The 23,554-nt window shown below is 36.7% G+C and overlaps 1 protein-coding gene across 7 annotated transcripts in view; it reads left to right on the forward strand.

Annotated features, from left to right (window-relative positions):
• The window catches only part of LOC110258480 (protein FAM240B-like), a 135,199-nt gene that overhangs the window by 59,238 nt on the left and 52,407 nt on the right, over positions 1-23,554 (forward strand). The window contains exon 1 of one of the 7 annotated variants that reach the window (XM_084979673.1): positions 4,159-4,263. The exons of the other annotated variants lie outside the window; for them this stretch is intronic. The gene's annotated coding sequence lies outside the window, so the exon portion shown is untranslated. Of the gene's footprint in view, positions 1-4,158; positions 4,264-23,554 lie in introns of those variants that run through there. 7 annotated transcript variants of the gene reach the window in all.

Genomic DNA, 23,554 nt, shown 5'->3' on the forward strand with positions numbered 1-23,554 from the left:
TGACAAATACATATAGTAGTGTACTCACCATATTAATCAATATGCAAAATATTTTATCACCGCAAGTATCTCCCCATGCCTCTTTGTGTCACCTCCTGCCTGTACCTTGGAAAACACTTGTCTTGGAAAACACTGACTCATTTCCATTCTAACAGTTTTGTCTTTTTGTCTTCCAGCTTTATTGAAGTATAATTGAGAAATTAAAATTGCATATATTTGGAGTTCCTTCTGTGTTGTGATTGGTTACAAATCAACTGCAGTGACTTGGGTTGCTGTAGAGGCACAGGTTCCATTCCAGGCCTGGCACAGTGGGTTAAAGAAACTGGCCTTGCCATAGCTGTGGCATAGTTCTCAGCTAGGGCTTGGATTCAATACCTGCCTAGGGAATCTCCATATGCCATGGTTGTGGCCATTAAAATAATTGTATGTATTTAAGGTGTATGATGTCATGACTTTACATATATATATATATACACATGACTTTACATATATATATATATACACTGTGAAATGATTACCACAGTCAAATTAACTTATATATCCCTCAACTCATGTGAATACCTAATCATTTTATTTTTTTTTTGCTTCCATTGTAAATGGGACTATTTACAAAATTAAAATGAAATTGCTTTTCAAATGATTCATATGGAAGTATATAAATGAAATTATTTTTTGTTGATTTTTGTATCTTGTAGCTTTGTTGAATTTGGTTATTAGTTCTAACAATTTTTGGTGAGGTTTTTTTTCTTTTTTTCTTTTTCTTTTTTTTTTTTTTTTTTTTTTTTTTTTGCATTTTCTGTATGTAAGGTCATGCCCAGTATTTTGTCTTTTAAATCTGGCTTCTTGTTCCTAGTATCCTGCATTTGAAATTTATACATATTATTATAATTACCAGTAGTTAATTTCATTGTTGAGTAGTAGTCTAAACTGTATCCCCTGTATCACTGTTTATACTTTTCTCTATTAAGAGATAGTTTCTAGCTATTTGAGATTGTGAATAAAACTGCTATAAATATTCATGTATAGGTTTTTATAAAACCAAGGAAACAAATAATATGAAATCATTATTTTCAAAACACTGGATGCCAGAAGCAATTTCCAGTGAACATTGAGCAATGGGAAACAAACAGGTAGGGCTCTAGGATTTTTCCACTTTATTACCTTTAAAATGTTTCTAAGTTTTGATACAGTGAGAGATACCTCAGAAGATCCTGGTAGACTTTCTGAGTTGAGATGGTGTTGAGTGTCTGAGGAAACCAATGAACCAAGGCAGATAGAATTCTGATGATAGAATATTACATAGGCTATACTTGGAGGGTTGAAAGAGAGATTAAGAGAGATTGAGGGAGGGGATGTTGGAGATCTGGAGAGGATTCCCATCAATTCATGGATTTGAGGAAACTGCTAGAGGCTGATGAAAGTTTTACTGAGCTGGATTAGAGAGAAGGGTCCCTGATGCTCACATTGGACCAGGAATGGTGCCTATTCTCACCAGCTAGAAAAATGTGTGGTTCACAGGACCATTGCAATGGGCTGAATATTAGAAAGATTTTGCATCAGTAGTGGTACATAATTAGCCCCTGACCAAGCACTGCTCCAGACCTGCCTCATAAACCATTACAAGAAAAAAAAATCCCAAAATAAAACATCCAAAAAACTCATAAGTATTGTGTTTAGAATTTTGTGTTTATATTGATGTGGGATATCAATTTGATTATTTTTGTTTTGATCCCTTGTTTCATTCTAGTATAAAGGTTATGCTGGGTGCATAAGATGAGTTGGGGTATATAATAATTTCCTCCCATTTCTAAAATTGTTTAGGTAGGATTGGTACTATTTCTTGTTTAATTTTTGTATAGAATTCATTAGTAAAGCTCTATGGGGATAGAATTCTGTTTAGGGAAAGGAAGGACTCCAAATAATTGATTGTATTGGGTAGTAGATTATTTTAGCTTTACATCATTTTATTAGTGTGTTTATTTAGAAGGTTGTGTGTTTCAAAGCAGTGACAATTTACTTAGTTGAGAAGTATTTTATCATAAATTCATTTATCATATGCTTTAGTATCTTTTTAAGTTCTGTATGATCTGCAGTGATGACATTTTCTTGATTCTTGATTGATAATTTATTTTTTCTGTATTCTTCTAAATCCACTTTGCTAGAAGCTTATCAATTTTATCAAACTTTCATTGAACCAATTCCTGGATTCATATGTTTTATAGATATAAACATATTATATATATGTGTGTGCATGTGTGTGTTTATATAGGGATATAAACATATTCATATGTTTTACATATATCTTCATATGTTTTATATATATAGAGAGAGAGAGAGTCTTTTTAAGGCCATGCCTGTGGCATATGGAAGTTCCTGGCCTAGGGGACAAATCGAAGTTGTAGTTGCCACAGCTATAGCAATGCCAGATCTGAGCCACGTCTGTGACCTACACTACAGCCCACAGCAATGCTGAATCCTTAACCCACTGAGTGAGGCCAGGGATTGAACCCATGTCCTCATGGATACTAGTTGGGTTCATTGCTGCTGAGGCACCACAGGAACTCCTCAATCAATATTTATTTCAATGATTTATTTCTCCTATATCCTATTTCTATGCTATAATGTTTTCTGTACTTATTTTATTTTCCTTTTCTACTTTTTGACATAGAAGCTTAGGTCATTTCTTGTAATATTTCTTGTTTTCTAATACTTGATTTTAAAGCTGTAAATGTCTCTCTAGCCACTCCTTTAGCTGCACCTAGTTAATATTACATACATCATATGTAGCACAAATTGTATGTAGTTTATACATATAATTCATCAATATCTTTAATATATCTTTTATATATGTATACCATTATATTTCTCTTGAAATTTTATTTTTCAAAATGTTCATGGTTAAATTAGACTTGTGTTGCTTAATTTGCATATATTTGGAAAATATTATATTTTTGTTAGCAATTTCTAGTTGAATTACATTTTCTTTATTACATATCTATACATCTATCTCTATAGATAGATAGTCTGTATGATTTAAGTCCTTTGAAATGTATTGCAACATTTTGTGGCATATGTGTGTGTGTGTGTGTGTGTGTGTGTGTGTGTGTGTATAGGTTTTTTTGGTGAATCCTTCATAAGAAGCACATTGAGATAAATACAATTAGTCCCACAAATGTTTCTCTATCTCCACTCTTACATGAACACAAATTTTATCAACATGCCGCTTGAAAATCTGGGGCAAATTTTGTCACAGACTTTATCTGCATTAGAAACAAGTTTTAAATGATTTGTTCTGAAGTTTGCATTCATAACCTTCTGGAAATTAGGTCAGATGTCATCTGCAAAGACAATTTTTAAACAGTTTTGCCTATTTTGGGGGTAATGATTTAAATAAGAAAATTTGTACATATTTCATTTCTACCCAGGCTGGGCTTTTTCCCTTTTGGTGATCTGACCTCTATTTATTCTTTTATAATTTTTTGTAAGTCCTATTATATAAGGTGATTATCTGGAGATAAAGAGTCTACCTTCAAAATTATGACTAAGGTCCCTAAGAATTTAATTAGATAATGATCACCCTTGTAGATGCCCCAAATGAATGACTCAATAATATGTGCTGCAGTTAAACGTAGATAAAGTGTTTCCAGACCTTTGCCCTTACCTCAGAGAGTATTTGCCTGTACCAGTAATGACTTGACTGGCTTTTTCACAAATTAAAATGATTTAATCAAAACAATAGAGTATGTATACCAAATTATTCTTCATCCTCCAAGAAACCCAAAGTTCAACAATATGGAATGAAAACCAGATATTATAACTAGTTGAGAATCAAAACGTGGCAAAGGCTGTTTCACTATTTCAATTTGATTGGTAAAACTCAAATAGCATTTTTTTAATCTAAACAATTCATCCAAAATTTACAACTTTCCCTTCAATCAAAATGTTGATTAAACATTTGTTTGTTCATAGGAGAAATTCTACCTGCCATGAATATTCTTAATCTCTGTTCACAATCAAGATTCAAATTTCTTCAGATAAAAGGACATCCATACTCAACTGGAAAATTCTCAAAAAATTGGAAAGTCATATTTTTCTGAAAGAATGACATAAATAAAATTTTCTGCGAGTATGGAAACAGTTCATGGTCCAATGAGGGCGCATGTATCTGGCCCTTTTGTGACTGAGATGACATCCGTGCATGAAGGACAAGGGAGAAGCCATCACCACCCAGAATATGGCTTGGATAACTGTCTCCTTATGTAGGTAACCCAGGAACTGTATTTATACATAAGATTCTGAACTAGGCTTTTCATTTTGCAGGAGTTAATTGGTGGTGTGAGAATTTAGTTTTCTAAATGTTCCTCCATCTGACTCTCATGATCAGCCAAGTTAGTTTGTGATGGCCAAGATATGTGGAGATCAACTCTATGATGTAATACTCTTTTTGAATACTTTCATATTTAAAGATCTGGAGTAAACTTACCTTCTCTAACATCAGGTATACTTAGAAACTAATTTCAAGTGTAACAATTTGGGGATATTTTTTAAATTATTTTTGGCAGATATTTCTAAATTTGGGGGGGATATTTTTGGCAGATATTTCTAAATCTCATGATAGGTTCAATTGAGATGTTCTCTAAGCAGTGCTGGTTAATCTGATAAACTCCAGAAGGTGATGTGGCATCTATAGCACTTAACTGAGTGACTTTTTAATTCTGTAGTAAGGAGGCTGTTACTTCCATTCTTTTTTGCTGTTGTTGTTCACACCTGAATTTCAGCATCCTATTATGTTTCTTGGCCATTTAATTGTTTTCTTTACATGTTTTATAGATAAATAGATGATATATAGATAGATGGATAGATAGATGATAGATATATATATAGTTTAAATGTTTTTTAATTTTTATTACTCAGTGAATTTATTACATTTATAGTTGTACAATGATCATCACAATCCAATTTTATAGGATTTCTATCCCACAACCTCAGTGCATCCCCCCACGCCCCGAAGTGTCTCCTTTGGAAACCATAAGTTCTTCAAAGTCTGTGAGTCAGTATCTGTTCTGCAAAGAAGTTCATTGTTTCCTTTTTTCAGATTCCATAGTCAGTGAAAGCATTTGAGGTTGGTGTTTCATTGTATGACTGACTTCACTTAGCATGATAATTTCTAGGTCCATCCATGTTGCTAAAATGCCAGTATTTCATTCCTTTTAATGGGTGAGTAATATTCCCTTATGTATATGTATCATGTCTTCTTTATCCACTCCTCCGTTGATGGACATTTAGGTTGTTTCCATGTCTTGGCTGTTGCAAATAGTGCTGCAGTGAACATCAGAGTACATGTGTCTTTGCGAATCATGGTTTTCTCTGGATAGATGCCCAGGAGTGGGATTGCTGGTTCAAATGGTAGATCTATGTTTAGTTTTCTGAGGAATCTCCATACTGCTTTCCACAGTGGTTGCACCAATTTGCAATCCCACCAACCGTGTCATAGGGTTCCTCTTTCTCCACACGGTCTCCAGCACTTATTGTCTGTAGACTTTTTGATGATGGCCATTCTGGCTGGTGTAAGATGGTACCTCACAGTTGTTTTGATTTGCATTGCTCTAATAATGAGAGATGTTGAACATCTTTTCATGTGTTTTTTGGCCATCTGTATGTCTTCTTTGGAGAATTGTCTGTTTAGAACTTCTGCCCATTTTTTGATGGGGTGGTTTGGTTTTTTTGGTATGGAGCTTCAGAAGGTGTTTATAAATTTTGGAGATTAATGCCTTATCAGTTGATTCACTTGCAAAGATTTTCTCCCATTCTGTGGGTTGTCTTTGTGTTTTCTTTAGGGTTTCCTTTGCTGTGGAGAAACTTTTTAAGTTGTATTAGGTCCCATTTGATTATTTTTGTTTTTACTGTCATTACTCAGAGGTGGATCTGAGAAGATGTTGCTGTCGTTTATGTCAGAGAGGGTTTGGCCTATGTTTTCCTCTAAGAGTTTTGTAGTGTCTGGTCTTCTATCTAGGTCTCTAATCCATTTTGAGTTTATTTTTATGTATGGTGTTAGGGACTGTCCTAAGTTCATTCTTTTCCATGGGGCTGTCTAGTTTTCCCAGCACCATTCATTGAACAGGCTGTCTGTTCTCCATTGTATATTCTTGCCTCCTTTGTCATAGATTAGTTGGCTGAAGCTGCATGCGTTGAATTCTGGGCTTTCTATCCTGTTCCACTGATCTATATTTCTGTCTTTGTTCCAGTACCATATATGGTTTTAATGATTGTTGCTTTGTAGTATAGTCTGAGGTCTGGGAGCCGGATTCCTCCAGCTCCATTTTTCTTTTTCAGGATGTCTTTGGCTATTCTGGGTCTTTTGTGCTTCCAAACAAACTTTAAAATATTTTGTTTGAGTTCTGTGAAAAATGTCCTTGGTAATTTGATAGGGATTGCATTGAATCTGTAGGTTGCCTTAGGTAGTATAGTCATTTTGATAATATTAACTCTTCCAATCCAAGAGCATGGTATGTCTTTCCATCTATTTGTGTCATTTTTCATTTCTTTCATCAGTGTCTTATAGTTTTCAGAGTACAGGTGTTTTGTCTCTTTAGGTAGGTTTACTCCTAGGTATTTTATTCTTTTGAATGCAGTGGTAAATGGGATTGCTTCCCTAATTTGTCTTTCTTCTCTTTCATTGTTAGTGTATAGAAATGCTGTTGATTTCTGTGGATTAATTTTGTATCCTGTGACTTTGCCAAATTCATGGATGAGTTCTAACAGTTTTCTGGTAGAGTCTTTAGGACTCTCTAGGTATAGTATCATGTCATCTGAAAACAGTGATAGTTTTACTTCTTCCTTTCCAATTTGGATTCCTTTTATCTCTTTTCCTTCTCTGATTGCTGTAGCTAGGACTTCCAAAGCTATGTTGAATAGCAGTGGTGAGAGTGGACATCCTTGTCTTGTCCTTGATCTCAGCAGGAATTCTTCCAGCTTTTCACCATTGAGAATGATGTTTGCTGTGGGTTTGTCATATATGGCCTGTATTATTTTGAGGTAGGTTCCCGTTATGCCCACTTTCTGAAGGGTTTTTACCAGAATTGGGTGTTGAATTTTGTCAAAGGCTTTTCCCACGTCTGTTGAGAGGATCATATAGTTTTTATTCTTCAGTTTGTTAATATGGTGTATCACACTGATTGATTTGCGGATATTGAAGAACCCTTGCATCCCTGGGGTAAATCCCACTTGATCATGATGTACAATCCTTTTAATGTATTGTTGGACGTGGTTTGCTAGTATTTTGTTGAGGATTTTGCATCAATGTTCATCAGTGAAATTGGCCTGTACTTTTCTTTTTTTTGTGGTATCTCTGTCTGGTTTGGGTATGAAGGTGATGGTGGCCTCATAGAATGAGTTTGGGAGTATCCCTTCCTCTGCAACTTTTTGAAATAGTTTCAGAAGGATAGGTGTTAGCTCTTCTCTAAATGTTTGATAGAATTCGCCTATGAAGCCATCTGGTCCTGAACTTTTGTTTGTTGGAAGTTTTTTAATCACGGTTTCAATTTCAGTTCTTATGATGGGTCCATTCATCTTTTCTATTTCATCTTGGTTTAGTCTTGGAAGATTGTACTTTTCCAAGAATTTGTCCATTTCTTCTAGGTTTTCCATTTTCCTGGCATATAGTTGCATATAGTAGTCTCTTATGATCCTTTGTATTTCTGTGATGTCTGTTGTTACTTCTCCTTTTTCATTTCTAATTTTATTGATTTGAGTCCTCTCTCTTTTTTGCTTGATATGTCTGCCTAGGGGTTTATCAATTTTGGTGATCTTTTCAAAGAACCAGCTTTTCATTTCATTGATCTTTTCCATGGTTTTCTTTGTTTCTATTTCATTGATTTCTGCTCTGATCTTTATGATTTCTTTCCTTCTACTACCTTTAGGTCTTGTCTCTTCTTCTCTCTGGAGCATCTTCAGATGTAAAGTTAGCTTGTTTATTTGAGCTTTTTCTTGTTTCCTGAGGTGGGCTTGTATTGCTATAAACTTTCCTCTCAGAACAGCTTTTGCTGCATCCCATAGATTCTGGATTGTTATATCTATGTTGTCATTTGCTTCTAGGTATTTTCTAATTTCCTCTTTGATTTCTTAAGTGACCCATTGGTTGTTGAGTAGCATGTTGTTGAGTCTCCACGTATTTGTGTTTTTTGCAGGTTTCTTCTTCTTCTTGTTGATTTCCAGTCATATAGCATTGTGGTCAGAAAAGATGCTTGATATGATTTCAATTTTCATGAAGTTACTGAGGTTGGGTTTGTAGCCCAGGATGTAATCAATCTTAGCGAACGTTCCATGTGCACTGGAGAAGAATGTGTATTCTGTTGCTTTTGGATGGAATGTCCTATAAATATCTATTAAGTCCATCTGGTCTAATGTTTCATTCAGAGCCTGTGTTTCCTTATTGATTTTCTGTCTGGATGATCTCTGTCCATTGCTGTAAGTGGGGTGATAAAGTTCCCCACTATGATTGTGTTATTGTCGATTTGTCCTTTTAAGGTTGTGAGCAGTTGCCTTATATGTTGTGGTGAACTTATGTTGGGTGCATAGATATTTAAAATTGTTGTATCTTCTTCTTGGATTGATCCTTTGATCACTATGTAGTGACCTTCTTTGTCCCTTAAAATATTCTTCACTTTAAAATGTATTTTGTCTGTTATGAATATTGCTACTCCAGCTTTCTTTTGATCCCTGTTTGCATGAAATATTTTCTTCCATCCTCTCACTTTCAATTTGTATGGGTCCCTAGAAGTGAAGTGGGTCTCTTGGAGACAGCATATATATGGACCTTGTTTTTGTATCCATTCAGCCAGTCTATGTCTTTTGGTTGGGGCATTTAGTCTATTTACATTTAAGGTAATTATTGATATGTATGTTCTTATTGCCATTTTATTAATTGCTTTGGATTTGTGTTTGTTGCTCTTTTTTCTTCCCTCCTTCTCTTGCTCTCTCCTCTTCTGGTTTGATGACTATCTTTAGTTTCGTATTTGAGTTGATTTTTCTTATTTGTTTGTGTATCAATTGTAGATTTTTGGTTTGCAGTTATTCTGAAGTTTTATATGAGTCTATATATATATCTGAGATTGTTTGAAGTTGTTATTCTCTTAATTGCAAGTTCATCTCCAGTGTCCTGCATTTGTACCCACCTCTTCTCAGGATTTCTGATTTTGGCGGCATAATTGTGCATGGATGATTTCTTATCTTTACTGTATATATACAGTATATTTCTTATCTTTACTGTATATATACCTTTACTGGTGAGCCTTGTCATTTGTGGTATTTTTGTTTCCTGTTGCTGTCTTTTCTTTTCTGCCTAGAGAAGTTCCTTTAGTATTTGTTGTAAAGCTGGTTTAGTGGTGCTGAATTCTCTTAGCTTTTGCTTATCTGTGAAGGTTTTGATTTCTCCTTCAAATCTGAATGAGAGCCTTGCTGGGTGGAGTAATCTTGGTTGGAGGTTTTTTTCCTTTCATCACGTTGAGTATATCATGCCACTCCCTTCTGGCCTGCAGAGTTTCTGCTGAAAAATCTGCTGATAACCTTATCAGGGTTCCCTTGTATGTTATTTGTGTCTTTTCCCTAGCTGCTTTCAAGATTTTTTTTTTACTTTAATTTTGGTCAGCCTGATTAATATGTGTCTTGGCATATTCCTCCTTGAGTTTATTTTATATGGTACTCATTGTGCTTCCTGAATTTGAGTGAGTGGTTCCTCTTCCATGTCAGGGAAGTTTTTGGCTATTATCTCTTGGAATTTTTTTTCTGTCCTCTTCTCTCTCTGACACCCCTATAATGTGGATATTGGTGCATTTAACATTGTCCCAGAGTTCTCTGAGACTCTCTTCATTTGTTTTCAATCTCTTTTCTCTTTTCTGTTCTGCATCTGTAATTTCTACTAATCTGTCCTCCACCTCGCTTATTCGTTCTTCTGCCTCTGGTATTCTGCTGTTAGCTGCTTCTAATGAATTTTTTATTTTAGTTACTGTATTTTGCATCTCCTTGTTTGAGTTTTATATCTTGTATCTCTTTGGTGAGTGTTTCCTGTAAGTTATCCATCTTTGCCTCTAGTTTATTTCCAGTGTCATGCATCATCTTCATCATCAACAGTCTAAAGTCTTTTTCCTGGAGGCTGAGAATCTCCTCATCACTTAGCTGATTTTCTGGGAGTTTTTCTTTCTCACTCATCTGAGGTATAGTTCTCTGTCTTTTCAGTTTTATAGATTTTTGGTGTGGTGACCTTTTTACAGATTAGAGTTGTAGCCTCTCTTACTTCTGGTGTCTGCCCCTCTTGTGGATGAAGTTGGTATGGAGGCTTGCTGTTGGCTTCCTGATGGGAGGGGCTGATGCCTGCCCACTGGTAGGTGGAGCTGATTCTTATCCCTCTCATGGGTGGGGCTTTGTCTCTGGATGGGATTAGGGGTGGCTGTGTGCCTGGGGGTCTTTACATAGCCTGTTTACTGAGGGGTGGGGCTGTGATCCCACCTGGATTGTTGTTTGCCCTGGGGCTTCTCAGCACTGACTGAAGAATGGGGCCAGATTTTCCCAAAATGGCCACCGCCAGAGAAAGGCACATTTATGAATATTCCCGAGAGCTTTTTTTCCAATGTCCTTCCCCCACAAACAAGGCAAGGGGTTGAGAACAGAGGGGTGGGGATGGTTTGCATCTGGGGCTGGGCCAGAGGCCCCATGCCAACCTCTGTGGCCCTAGGTACAGTGTTTTCTCAGTCTCCCCCCACTCAGCAGGGCTGGTGGAGTAGGGGTTGGGTTGGGGAGTTAGGCATTGGGGAGGGAGCAGCCGAAATCATAGTAATTAATAGAACAACTAGACAAAATGTTAGAAATCATTTAAGTTTTAGTAACACTATTAACAATCCTGTCTTAAAATAGCTTGTATAGAACTCTTCTCGTTCAGAGTACACATCACTAAAAGCACAGCTAGGCCGATGCTAAACATAACAGTTCTAGTGCATAAACTAAATCTTAAATAATTTAAAAAGTTTAAATCATATTAGTATGACATCTGACCACAAAATCATTAAACTAGAAATAAACACAAACATATACATACCCAAATATTTAAATATTAAAATCCATACTTTAAAACTATACATCAAGAACAAATCACAAGGGATATTAGACTATATTTTGAAATGAAAGATTATAAAGTCACAATGCATTAAAATTGACAAGATGTACTAAAGTAGTGCTTGAAGAGACATTTATATCTTTAAAGCTCATGTTTAAAAGGAAGAAAAGTTTCAAGTGAATAACTTAAATTTGTATTTTAAAAAACGCTAGAAGAGAGGATTTCCAGTTGTGGCTCAGTGGGTTGTGAATCTGACTAGTAGCATGAGGATGCAGGTTTGATCCCTGGCCTCACTCAGTGGGTTAAGAGTCCAGTGTTGCCATGAGCTGTGATGTATGTAGCAGATGTGGCTCAGACCTGGTTTTTCTGTGTATGTGGTTTAGGCTGGCAGCTACAGCTCCAATTGGGCCTCTAGCCTGCAAACTTCTAAATGCTGCAGATGTAGCCCTAAAAAACAAACAAACAATACCCCCACAAACCTAGAAGAGAAAAACAAAGCAAATGCCAGCAGAAATAAGGAAATAATGAAGATTAGAGTGAAAATAAGTAAATGAGAAAACAGAGAAACAGTGCAAAAGTCAATCAATCCAAAAGGTGGCTGTTTGAAGAGATAAATTAAATGGCTAAATCTGGAGTTCCCGTCGTGGTGCAGTTGTTAACGAATCTGACTACAAACCATGAGGTTGCGGGTTTGATCCCTGCCCTTGCTCAGTGGGTTAACGATCTGGCATTGCCGTGAGCTGTGGTTTAGGTCATAGATGCCACTCGGATCCCGCGTTGCTGTGGCTCTGGCATAGGCTAGCAGCTATGGCTCCGATTAAACCCCTAGCCTGGGAACCTCCATATAACGCAGGAACGGCCCAAGAAATGGCAAAAAGACAAAAATAAATAAATTAATTAATAAATTGCCAAATCTTTAGCTAAACTGACTATGAAAAGAAAGAGAAAAGATAAAACCTATTAGCATCAGATATAAAAGAGGTAACACCACTACCAACAATACATAAATTAAAAGTATTAAAAAGAATACTATGAGTAACCTTAGGCCAATATATTAGATATCTTATATCAAGTGGACAAATTCTGAGAAAGACCCAAAATATCAGAAATGACACAAGAAGATATTAAAAATCTGAGTAATCCCATGACAGGTAAATAAATTTTATTAGTAATTTAAAATTTTCTCATAATGAAAAGCTCAGGTCCAGATGACTTTCTTATTGAATCCTATCAAATATTTAAAGAACGAATAATACCCATTCTTCATAAAATCTTTCAGAATATAGAGGAAGAGCAAATCTACCAATTCACTCAATGAGATCAATATCATCTAGATATAAAAGTCAGACAAAAAAATCACAAGAAAGGAATATCCTTCATGAACCTACAGATAAAATCCTCAACAAGGTATTAGCAAACAATCCATCAACATATATCATGGGAAGAATTTAGCCCAAAAATGCAAGGTTGACTTAGCATACCAAAATCAATCAATGACATTTCAGCACAAAATTTGGAAACTGTAATTCCCATACTCACACCAAAAAAAAAAAAAAAAAAAAAGAGCTGAACAAACTTAAAAAAAAACTTCTCTTCTTAAATCCATCACAAGACAAAGCATTGCTCCCAAAATTGAGATATAGAGAGGAGAATAGAGAAACACAACTAACCATAGATGCCCAGGAAACAGAAACCTCTGTGGACACCAGTATCAGGGTATAAAAAATTAAAATGTAATTGTCAAATTTGCTGGAGGCTCACTGTGGACAAGTTTGAGAGTTAAAAACAGCAGGGCAGATCAGTCTCAAGGGAGACCCCAAAACTTTTTTATCTCTGGGAGTCCTACCAGGCTCTCAGAGTGAATATCTGAGAAAATTCCCCTCATGCTTCCAGAAAGAGAGGGAAAGGAGCCATTCTGAAAAGCACATACAGCATTCTGTTCTCAATAAGGTCTTCCATCCAGAGAAAATATTTTGCCAAACCATAACCAATGGGGACTAATTGAACAGGGGACAGAAAATAGCCAACTCCACCTTCATTGAGTCTTCCACCTGGAAGAAGGAAAATACCCAACTCCAGGCCCTCTAGTCTACCTGTCCCACCTAAAGGTGGAAAAAGCTAAGATCAACTTGTGAAGGTCCACTGCCCAGGGTCACAGGATCACTAAAAAACTTAAGCAAAAGCCTAGAGACCACTTCCCTTCCCTCTTATAACTTACTACCCCATCAGTAAGGCTCCTGTTTACTAAAAAGAGAGTACAACTTGAAGTTCCCATTGTGGTGCAGTGGAAATGAATCCAACTAGAAACCATGAGGTTACAGATTCGATCCCTGGCCTTGCTCAGTGGGTTAAGGATCTGGCCACGCCATGAGCTGTGGTGTATGTCCAAGACACAGCTTGGATCTGGTATTGCTGTGGCTGTGGCATAGGCAGGCAGTTACAGCTCTGATTGGAACCCTAGCCTGGGAACCTCCATATGCCATGGGTGTGGCCCTAAAAAAAAAAAAAGCAAAAAATATAAAATAAAAATAAACCTGTGTTTTCCCACCTCATCTTTATTTAAATTAGTCTTTATTCTTCCAAAATCTAGATTGTTTATATCTACCTACCATTTATAGCATATATGTAACTAGCCTATCTCTGTCAGGTCAACTTATTTAATTTTTTTGCTGTGCCAGCAGCAAGGTATTTAATTTTGATTACTGTAAGATGAATACCAACAAGACTGATGAGGGCTGTCAGCAGCTTCTGTAAGGATGATGAGGGTCTTATCAATTTCTTTTCTCAGAGAAGGACATTTGATTGGCTTCAGTAGTGTAATGACTCAAAAACACTTGTGAGATGGCTGAGAGAAAATTACGATTTCAAAGGTGAAAGCAAACAGTTTCTATTTCAGTCTTTTAAACAAAGAACTCAACATGTCCATTTTATTCTCCATTTTCCCCAATACCTAAAAAAAAAAAAGTATCGAACCACATTTTAGTAAGATTCAGATTCCACATTGTTTCCCTACATTCTTGCCCTGATCCCTCCTGTAATATAAGTTCTGTTCAAAACTTCATTATCAAAGAGGATGGCAGAAAAATGGCAGACTCAAAAGCTCTAAGCTTTCATTTTTTTTCACAGAAACTTCTTTTTAAAATCAGAAACTGAAACAACTTTGTGAGAATTCTGGAAAACGGTAAGATTTTACAGCAAAAAACAAAAGGCCCAACAAGAAAAATCATCTTCAAAATAGAAGGAAAATTATATGGCATTTTTACACACCCTCATGACAATACCTTCCCAGCATAATGTCAGTCCCTGTCTCTAAATGGTTCCCAATTCTTCCCTGTGAACTGAAGGAAGCAGATTTTACTTGCAAATTATTGTGTGTATCTATTCTGACCTATCTAGGGGATACCCAATTGCTGATGCAAGATGTTTATCTCTGTCTTGGTTAACTGATGACTCAAGTACAAAAATGATGGGCACTACTTATAAAAGCTACACAATGACTACAAACAGACCCAAAGATGCCTATAGCAAGAGATTCAAGGTGAAGACATACAAAATACCATGTAAGGAGTGGAGGAGAAACTAGGGTGGGACTATTTGGGAAATTAGGACATTCAAAATTTGTGGTGTGTCCTGGAGAAGTTAGAAAGTATGCACAAGCTCAGGCAAGATACGTACTCAGAAAAGACCCAAGAAGGATTTAAGCTTTCACCTTGGGCTGATTTTTAGGTTCAGAGCTAGGCTAGATAAGTGATGAAGGAGTGCTCAGCAGAGCCAACCTGTAAATATTAGGAAGGCCCTTAGTATTCAAATAAATCTGTTCCAATATTACCTGAACACAAGCTAAAGGAAGAGAGAATTCAGTAATAAACAAAGGTAATGTCTTTTGAAAAAATAGTTTTGAAAATTCTCAAAACAGACAAATACAGCCTTCAACAATAAAAAAAAAGCAAACTTTGGGGAATGGGGTGAATCTGATTTCCTTAGCTATGACATTATAATAGCCAAATGCCCAATTTTAAGCAAAAGAATCGGAAGCATGCAAATTAACAGAAAAACATGGCTCTTAGGAGGAAGTGAATAATTGACAGTAACCAACTTTGACGAAGCCCAAACATCAGATTTACAAGTCAGATATTTTAGGTTATTTATTTATTGCTTTTTTTAGCACCACACCTGTGGCATATGGAGGTTCCCAGTCTAGGTGTCAAATCAGAGCTACAACTGCCAGCCTACACCACAGCCCCAGCAATGCAGGATCCAAGTCACATCTGCAACCACAGCTCATGGCAATGCCAGATCTTTAACCCACTGAGTGAGGCCAGGGATCAAACCCACAACCTCATGGTTCCTAGTTGGATTTGTTTCCACTGTGCCGTGAATGGGAACTCCAAGGCAACTATTTTAAAACCATTGTTTTACATATATTTAAAAGACTAAAGGACAACAAGAAAAAAGAACTAAAAGGAAATCAAGAAAACAATATAAATGAGAATATCAACAAAAAAGATAGAAATTGTTTTTTAAAAGAACGAAATTCTGAAAAGTACAGTAACTGAACTGACAAAAAAAAATCAAGATAAATATCTTTTTTAAAAGCCTAGCAGATTTCAGCAGGCAGAAGTTTAAAGAATTGGCCAACTTGAAGATAGGACAATTGGAATTATTTATTCTGAGGGATAGAAAGAAAATAAAATGAAGAAAAGGTAGATAAAGATGATAAAGTAGGAGGACATAGAACTTAACCTCCCATCATGAACACATCAAAATATATCTACATATGGGACAATTCTCACTAAAAACTAATTGGAAACTATCAGAAAGACTGCTGTACCATCAATGCATTAAAAAAAAAATCCACTTGGTATTGGATAAGAATAGAAAGGAAGTGATAAGGGTGAGACTTGTGCCCCTGAGAGGAGGAAGCGAAGAGAGATTACACAGGCAGAGATCCTTCCTGGGGAGTGAGTGGTTTGAGCTACATATTGGGTGATCCAGGGGATCAAACACCGGGAAGATAAGTCTGCCTGGTTGGAGAGCTGGTTGGATTAACAGAAGGACTGTGGGAAGTTTGGACTCAGTTGTGAGGAATGCACGCATGCTTGCTTACCCCTGAAACAAGGCAAAAAATGTGGATTGAAACTGTACCAGTCACTGTCCAGTTGTCCATGACCACTCCAGCACACATGCACCTGAACCAGCAACCACTCTGTCCCCCTTGCTTCACAATTTATCACCACTCCAGGGGAAGGGCTACCTCAGCTGAAGAGAGAGCTCAGCTGTCAGGGAAACATGTGGCTCAGAACTGCAGCACCATCTGAGTAGGGCAGGGGCAGCCATTATTAGTGCTTACACAGGTACCACATCAGAAATAATATTGGTGTCTGAGTGCAGCTGGACCACCATAGCCAGAGCCTTGACCCATGCCAAGCACCTGAACCAGCCCCTCCTGCTCCAACACTGCACATCTCTGGAGTGAGAGTACCAGTGTTAGGTGGGAAGAGAGAATACACTTAGAAGGGAGCCAGCTTGAACTTGACATTAGGACCCAAACTCTACCCCGTAAAAGGTTGTGACAGCCACCAAGCAGAGGGAACACCCTGGCTCACATTTGGGCTCTGGACCTAGATCCTACATTTTTAGCTACACTACCTATCAAGTTGATGGCTGGCTACATTCACTAGGGAAAGACATGAATTAAGTGCAAGACAGACAAATCCATCTATCCCACCAAAACTACTAGGCATAGGAGTTCCTGTCATGGCTCAGTGGTTAACAAATCCAACTAGGAACCATGAGGTTGTGGGTTCAATCCCTGGCCTCGCTCAGTAGGTTAAGGATCAGCATTGCCCTGAGCCATGGTGTAGGTCACAGACGTGGCTCAGATCTAGCATTGCTGTGGCTATGGCATAGGCCAGTGGCTACAGCTCTGACTAGACTCCTAGCCTGGGAACCTCCATATGCTGCAGGTGTGACCCTAAAAAGACAAAAAAAAAAAAAAAAAAAACTAGGCACATACAGATTGTATAGGGACACTCCCACAAAAGAACACCACTTCAAGCTCACAATAGGTAAATTGCACCTACTTTCACAGAGACAGAAAATTAAGGAAATTGATAAGGCAGAGGAATGTCTTTCAATGAAAAGAGCAAGGGTAAACCCCTGAAAATCAATTAATTAAATATATTTCATTAAATATCTAATTAAATAATTAGAAATAAATAATTAAATAGATTAAACAATTATCAAAATGAAGAGTGTTAGGTTTGCTGAGGGAGGAATGTGTTAGGCCAAGTTGATAAAGCAAGAAAGACTTATTAAGACATCCAAAGCAGATGGGCTGAGCTCAATATGATACCATCAGTAACTATGGGAAGATGCTAGGCTTATAAATGATCTGTGGCAGGAGTTTATGGTGGGAACAGAGAAGAAGGAGGAGTGGAGGGTCAGGGAGAGGGAGGGGGTCGAGTCCCAAGGCATTTAATCCCTGTAAGTGTTAATCTACAGTTGTTTTTCACAGGCCATTGTTTCTTGCTGCCCAACTTGGGCATCCACTTTCTGGGGAAAAGGTGCACCAGGCCATACCCATGTCCACAGCAGGTCTCCAAGGTGAACAGCCACATTCGGCAGAGGGGGGGAATCTGTCACCATCCTCCTGGGAGCCTATCAAAGAGTTTAGAGCTTTAGTAGTAAGAATGCTAACTGAATTAGAGAAAAAATTAAATGAGCATGGAGAGAATTTTAGTAAAACTAGAAAATATAAAAAAGAACCAGTCAGAATTGAAGAATACAATAACCAAAATAAAAAATGTTAGAAAAAACTAACAGCAGACTAGATGATAGAGAAGAATTAATAAATGATCTGGAGGATAGAATAATAGAAAACACCCAGTCAAAAGAGAAAAAAAATTTAAAATGAAATGAGAACATTTTAATGGATCTCAAAGACAACATCAAGCCTATCAACATTCCCTTTATAGGGGTCCCAGAAAGGGAAGACAGACAACAAGGTCAAAAATGTATTTAATCAAATTACGGCTGAAAACTTCCCAAATGTAAAGAAGGAAACAGATATCCAGGTACAGGAAGCACAGAGGATCCCAACAATATGAACCCAAACAAATCCATACCAAGACATACCATAATTAAAGTGGGCAGTTCCCGTCATGGCTCAGTGGTTAATGAATCCGACTAGGAACATGAGGTTGCAGGTTCAATCCCTGGCCTTGCCCAGTGGGTTAAGGATCCAGTGTTGCTGTGAGTATGGTGTAGGTCGCAGATGTGGCTCAGATCCTGTGTTGCTGTGGCTCTGGCGTAGGCCAGCAGCAGCTACAGCTCTGATTAGACCCCTAGTCTGGGAACCTCCATATGCTGCCAGTGCGGCCCTAGAAAAAGACCCAAAAAAAGACAAAAAAATATAATAAAAAAATAAAATGGCACAAGTAAAGATAAAGAGAGAATTGTAAAAGCAATAAGAAAACAACCCCATACAAGGGAACCCCCATAAGGATGTCAGCTGATTTTTCTACAGAAATTTGGCAGGTCAGGAGTGGCATGATATGTTCAAAGAGCTGAAAGGGAAAAACCTGCAATGTAAGGTACCCTATACAGCAAGATGATACTTAGAGTAAAAAGAGAGATAAAAAAATGTCTCAGACAAGCAAAAACTAATCCAGTTCATCAATACTAAACCAACATTTAAGGAAATGCTAAAGAGTCTTCTCTTCATGAAAAATAAAAGTGTACAACAAGAAGCAACTATCTATAAGGAAGGAAAAAGATCCACTAGTAGCCAAGTATATAGTAAAGGCTGAAGGATCAGCCAGTTAAATAAGATGCTACAAATATTAAAAGTCAAAAAAATTGTAAAATCAATAATAATTAAAATAACTTCATGATGAACATGAAGTTGTCAAATATGACATCAAAAAACACAAAGTATGGGGGAAGAGTGAAAAATGTTGATCTTTTAGAATGTGCTTGGATTTAAAGGACCACCTGTATCAAATAAGCAGATACAGTCATGGGTCAACATATAAGAATACCATAGCAACCACAAGAGAGGAAGGAACACAAATATACCACTAAAGAAAATTGTCAGAACAAAGAAATTAAAAGTATGAGAAAAGAATAGAGAAGAACTACAAAAACAACCAGGTAACAAGTAATAAAATGGCAGTAAGTACACACCTATCAATAATTACTTTAAATGTTAATGGACTAAATGCTCCAATAAAAAGACATAGGGTGGATGGTTGAATAAAAATGTGACCCATCTATATGCTGCTTTCAAGAGACTCACTTCAGAGCAAAAGACAGACTGAAAGGGTATGAAAAAAATACTTCATGCAAATGGAAATGAAAATAAAGCTGAGTAACAAAACTCATTTCAGACAAATTAGACTTTTAAATCAACTCCATAACAAAAGACAAAGAATGGGCATTATTTAATAATGAAAGCATTAATACAAGAGGGGAATATATAACATTCGTTAACATATATGCACCTAATATAGGAGCACCTAAATATTCAAAGCAAATATTAACAGACAGAAAGGGAAAATCTGACAATACAATAATAGCAGAGGATTTCAACATTCCACTTAACATCAATGTGTTCATTTATCAAGACAAAACCAATAAGGAAACACTTGTCTTAAATGACGCCTTAGACCAGTTGATCTTAACAAATACCTACAGGATATTCCATCTAAAAACAAGAAAGCACATTCTTTTCAAGTGCACACAGACCATTCTCCAGGATGGATCACATCCTAAGACACAAAACAAATTTCAACAAATTTAAGAGGATAGATACTATATCAAGTTTTTTTTTTTCTGACCCCAATAACATGAAAATAGAGGTCAATCACAGGAAGAAAAATGGGAAAAACACATGAGAAGTAAACAACATGCTGCTAAAAAAACCAATGTGTCAATGAAAAAATCACAGAGAGGGGTCTGAAAATACCTCAGGAAAAGTAAAAATTAAAACACAACATTCCAAAATCTTTGGGACACAGCAAAAGCAGTTCTAAGAGGGAAGTTTATAGCAATACAGGCCTAACCCAAGAAACAAGAAAAATCTGAATCATACCTACCATATAAAGGAATTAGAAAAAAAAAAAAAACCTCAAACAAGCCCAAAGTCAGATAAGAAAGAAACAAATAATAATAAAGAGGAAATTAATGAAATACAGACCCCCCAAAATGGAAAAAAAAACTATTTTCTTTAAAAAAATGAATAAGCTTTTAGCCAGCTCATTAGGAAAAAGTCCAAATTCTTTAAAAATTTGTGATTAATTTCTTAATAATTGTGACTAGTGAAGCTCAACTTCACTAATTACCAAAGAAATGCAAATCTAAAACACAATATAAGATACCACTTCACATCTGTCAAAATGGCTATCCCCAAAAAGACCACAAATAAAAAAATGGTGGTGAAAATGAAAAAGGAACATTTTGTACACTGTTGGTAGGAGTGTAAATTTGTAAAGCCACTATGGAAAGCAGTATGAAGATTCCTCAAAAAAATTAAAAAAGGAGATAATGTATAATCCAGCAACTTCATTGCTGGGTATATATCCAAAGAAAATGAAAACACATATTAGGAAGGATAAATGCACCCCAATGTTCATAGGAACATTACGTACTATAGCCAAGATATGGAAGCAACCTAAATGTCCAACAGATGAATGGATAAAGATATGATATGTATATACAAGAGAATACTAGTCATCCACAAAAAAGAATGACGTTTGCAAAAATACTGGTGGACTTGGAACATATTATGCCTGGTGAAATAAGTTATGCAGAGAAAGACAAACGCTGTATATCATTGATACATGGAGGTGAAAAAATAAAACAGTCATGAATATAACAAAACAGAAACATATTTACAGTTATAAAGAACATCCTAATGGTTACCACTGGGGAGAGGGAAGAGAGGAGGAGCTAGATGGGGTAGAGTATCAAGAGGTACAAACTGCAACATATAAAATAAATAAGCTATAAGTATATATTGTATAGCACAGGGAATATAGCTAGTATTTTATAACTTTAAATGGAATATAATCTATAAAAGTAATTGAATCACTGTTGTACACCTGAAACTCATATACTATTATAAATCAAATATATCTCAAATGTTAAAATGTTGCAAAAGTTTTTCATTTTTTATTTATTTATTTTGTCTTTTTGTCTTTTCTAGGGCCACACCCGCAGCATATGGAGGTTCCCATGCTAGGGGTCTAATCAGAGCTGTAGTCACTGGCCTACACCACAGCCACAGCAACACCAGATCTGAGCTGCGTCTGCGACCTACACCACAGCTCATGGCAACGCCGGATCCTGAACCCATGGAGCAAGGCCAGGGATCAAACCCGTGACCTCATGGTTCCTAGTCAGATTTGTTAACCACTGAGCCACGATGGGAATGCCACAAAAATTTTTTAAATTAAATTAATAAAATAATGAGTTTCATGTTAGTTATATTTACAACAAAATAAATAAATAGATAAATGGATACATAAATAAGATTTGAAAGAGGCAATCAGTCAGCCAGATTTGACCTGAAAGCCAGAGCTGCTGAGCCCTGGTGATTTGTGTGATCACAAGCAAGTTGTCTAGTGTCTCTCTTCCTCAGAAGGTTGTGTGAAGGTTAAAAGAGTTAATACTTAGCATTTAAGATAACACTTGGAATACATTAAATATTCAATAAATGCTAGGTGTTAATATTATCAGTATTGTTCTCAGTAAATTTTAGAACATTTGAGGATTTGAGGAAAGAGATGAATCTTGTCTTTTCACATGAACACATATGAAAGTTCCCTTAGATCACAAGCACAGAGGCAGTGGCTTAACTAGAGTTGCTAGACTCCTCTGCCCCCAGCTGCCTCCTGATGACATCTTCAGTAGAGTTCAATGGCTAAGAATAGGAAGTTAGCTCAAGGGTTCTGAGCCTGGGAATATACAGCTATCAAGAGAAGGCTGGAAGAACTGGAAATAAAAGGGTGATGTTCTCATGAGAAAACAGGAGGGTCCCAGAGCCACTCTGCCCATTATCTAGAATCTCCAGTGCCAGGGTTCTCTGAGAGTTCAGTCACCAACAATGCCAAGGCCACAGCCAAAATAGGCATGCAGGATAGACATCTGATGACTTGGGCACAGCTGGCATGACAATGCAGGCAACAGAGAATATAGAAATGTTATTCAGGAGGATCCACTAGCTGTTATTTGTGCTGTATTGGCTATAATTTATTTTCCTTTTTCTTTTTCTTTTTTCGCTTTCTTAGGGCCACACTTGTGGCATATGGAAATTCCTAGGCTAGGGGTCTAATCAAAGCTGTAGCCGCTGGCCCGTGCCACAGCCACAGCAATGCAGGATCTGAGCCACATCTGTGACCTACACCACAACTCATGGCAATGCTGGATCCTTAACCCACTGAGCGAGGCCAGGGATCGAACCTGCAACCTCATGGTTCCTAGTCGGAACTGTTTCTGCTGTGCCACCATGTGAACTCCTGTATTGGCTATATAATTTCTCTCTCTCTCTTTTTTGATTCTATGGCATTTAAGGCCTTGATCTGGAGAGATACCCCACAAGGGGCTAACTAATTCCTAGAGATAGAAAACAATACCCTTCAAGTGTACCTTTGATATAAAAACTAACAAATCCATAGACAACATTCCCAACTGTCTCCTTTAAAAAATAGACGCAAAGCCAACAATATTCCCTCTTCCCTAAATCACCCCAAGGAAGGATATTAGACAACTAGGGATCATCCTTATAGCCTAAATCACACCAAATTATTTGAACTAGCCAATCTAGGTTACTTGGTGTACCTACCTTTCCTCACCCATTCTGATGGCCATCTAGACCCTTAGAAAAGAGAAATTCACCAAGGGATCCTAAGAGTGCTGGACATAGGTAGTTGGCCACAAACCTAACAACTGGACTGATTTTTAGAAACTTTTTCAAATGATTGAGACCAAGGAAGAAATACAATTTGACTCATGAGCAAAAGCGTGAGTTGTCAAAGTGATTTGTATACAGTCCTGGTCCAGTATCTTGAGTTAGCTGTCTATTTAGCTGTCATTTTTTTTTTCTCTTCTTGGCCTGGTGATGTTGGTTTTAGAATAAGAAAAAAGAATTGCAGTTCATTCAGGAGGAGGCCTCAAAACCGAGTCTCTATCAAAAACTAAGGTGTAAGAAATTATGACCTATCTTTTATATTAGCATTCCATAGATTAGCAAACTTATAAATACTATTTATAGTTTCTAGAAAACATGTGCTTTTTTAAAAAAATGAAAAATATCTTAATGAGTGCCAAGCATACATATTAATAATCCTAAATATTTTTAGCTTCTCTGTAAAAGGAAAGTCTATGTTCAGTAATTAATATTCCAGTATCTTATTTGGAAATGACTTAGATTTTTAATGATTTTTC

Source organism: Sus scrofa, chromosome 10, assembly GCF_054392235.1.
Source record: "Sus scrofa isolate SSC_HxYL_T2T_F1_AM1 chromosome 10, Sscrofa_HxYL_maternal_Yorkshire_Landrace_v2.0, whole genome shotgun sequence".
NCBI lineage: Eukaryota > Metazoa > Chordata > Mammalia > Artiodactyla > Suidae > Sus > Sus scrofa.